Genomic DNA, 2,460 nt, shown 5'->3' with positions numbered 1-2,460 from the left:
CCTTTGGAGTCTTCTCAACTTTTATGTCTTCTTTTTGAGATTTCTTTTCCTCTGTATGTATTTGTACTTGTATTGTTTCTTTCAGAATTTGGCTGTCTTCTGTGGTAGCAGGAGTTTCCTTTTCTTTTTCCTCATGTTCTAAAATAATCAGAACATTTATTATTTAATTTTAGGTTTTATTATTGAAGATTCTACATAAATAATTTAAATATCTAGACTGTACATGCCTGATACTCATACTTTATTTTTTCATTTTTCCAAATTTCTGTTAACTCCTTTAAATCAAACCAAACTTTTATGGTTTTAGGTCAGTTAAGATTTTTTTTTAATTATAAGTTTTTTATTTATATCTTATCATTTCCTTTCTTCTAATTAAGAAGTTTGCATATATTTTGTTTACAATTTGCTTTTTATCTTGCATGACACAGTATCAGAATTGTTTTTTATTCTTCCCCAAACCTCTCTCAGTCAGTTTTCTGGACTTTTTGTTCATTATTTCTGACATAACTGAAAAAAATGGGTCAGGATAGCATCATGTCTTAATTGCACAGACCTTTGGATGTGTACTCTGTCATAAAAATCCCCAGTTCCATTTGAATTAAACAGCATAATGCTGCCACTACCAAGTTTTTGTGTCGGGTCATGTACCTTGTGGACTTGTGGCCCAAAACTTTAAATTTGGTTTCTACAGATCATAACGCATCTTTTTGATATTTTTAACCAAGCCACAAGACCTCACATCCATACTGCTTAGCCAAAACATACACACAAACATCAACTTCAGTGAGGCTCATTTGTCACTGTTGGGTCTTGGTCACATTATGATGTATTGTTGGAGAACAATCAATAAACCATTGAAATATGTCAGCAAAATGGGTACAATCAACAAAACCACAGTCATTTATCACATCAAACATTTTTGATAACCTCGGTGGAAATAAAAACCAAGTATTTGTGATGATAATACCTGTCTCAAATTGGCCAGCGGGTTCTTTTGGTGATATTTTGTAGCCAGCTTTCTTCAGCCTCTCAAAGGGAACACGAGTCTTCCTCTTTTGTTCAGGTTCTGCCTTTTTGCTCTCGCTGTTATTATTGTTTTCATCGTGATCATGCTTCAGTTCTGCATAATCTTCGTCCGTGTAATCAGGAGATGTTCCTACTTTTTCCTCTTCCTGTTCGCCCGACTCGGATACAGCAGAGTCATTGACAGGAGTTTTGGAAAGCACAAGTTCTGGTTGTTGAACTAATGACTGTTTTTCCAAATCTTCATCAGCAGCTTCATACTGAGCTTTGTCGTCTTCCCCCTCACTGTCAATCAGTTCCTCTTCAGCTGTGGAGTCCTCCTCTTCCTCCTGATCTTGTTCCCTGCCTTCAATTTTTATTTCCTCTAATTCTTCCTTCTCCTCAGTTTCCTCCTTACTCTCTACCAAAACCTCAAAAGTTTCAGGTTCCTCCTCGCCTTTATCTTCTATTGTTGCTTCAATTTTTGATTTTTCCTCTTCCTCTTGTTCTGCTAACTCTCCCTCTGTTGTTGGCGTCTCCTTTTCTTCTTCTTCTTCTTCTACTAAGATATCGTCTGTTTTAACTTCTCCCTCCTCTTGTTCTTGTCCTGTTTTTGAAGTCTCGTCTTCCACCTCATGCGCCAGTTGTTCTTCATCTTCCTTTGGTGTAACCTCATCCACCATCTCTGTTTCCTCCTCAACTCCAACATCGATGATTTCCTCTTCCAGCGAAGACTCAAGTTGGATTTCTTCTGTATGTTTCACTAATAGAGTGATAGCATCAAATTTAGTGATTGGTCTTCAGTTTGGTGAATGTGTGACCGAATAAACGTCTGAATACCCTCATCTTCCTCTGCTTTGGCCACTCCTGCTTCGTCGGCAGCTCCGGTGGCCTTTTCAGCCTCAGCCTCCTCTGCAGCAGAAGCAGCTTCATCTTCGATGGCATGCATCATCTCTGCAACTGTATCAGGGACTTTTGTAATCACCACCAAACCCATGTCCACACCTTTGCTAATTTACATGAAGATAAAATAGTCTTTAGGGTGAAAAAGAGTGGAAATAGCAGAAATACCCAAGATGATAGTATTAGAGACTTTTTTTTTTTTGACTGATGCACAGATCAAATCAAATACTCAAATCCAGTTAATAAAACCCAAATATTTACAGTAGAGTTAAGCATGTAAATATTTGGGCACTGTTTTTATTTATTTTAGATAAAAAGAAATATTTAACCTTTATGACCTCTGTACATGGAGAACCTCCCAACTGAACCTGAATCTACAAAAAAATGTCGTTCTGTTAACCCAAAAGCTAAACACCGTTAATATCAGACAGATATAACCTGGGTAAATACAAAATGCAGCTTTAAAAAAAAAAAAAAAACTACTGAAATTGTTTAAATTGCTCTGGTGTTCAAACGTGCCTCACTTAAGGTCAGAGTTCATGTGGGGAACTCTGA

General features: G+C 37.0%; 1 long non-coding RNA gene across 1 annotated transcript; it reads right to left on the bottom strand.

The window, feature by feature from the left end:
- Nucleotides 1–60: 60 nt before the first annotated feature.
- On the bottom strand, nt 61–1,263 carry LOC106937699 (uncharacterized). The gene is made up of 2 exons (XR_001422441.1): nt 968–1,263; nt 61–138 (listed from the first exon to the last, which is right to left on the bottom strand). It is a non-coding gene; the product is annotated as an uncharacterized LOC106937699 (long non-coding RNA).
- Between the last annotated feature and the right edge of the window lie 1,197 nt (nt 1,264–2,460).

The sequence above is a fragment of the Poecilia latipinna genome, unplaced genomic scaffold, assembly GCF_001443285.1.
Source record: "Poecilia latipinna isolate Pla-1442-1.1 unplaced genomic scaffold, P_latipinna-1.0 Scaffold2414, whole genome shotgun sequence".
NCBI classification, from domain to species: domain Eukaryota; kingdom Metazoa; phylum Chordata; class Actinopteri; order Cyprinodontiformes; family Poeciliidae; genus Poecilia; species Poecilia latipinna.
The sequence above is the reverse complement of the archived record's forward strand: the minus strand, read 5'-3'. Positions and strand labels throughout refer to the sequence as shown.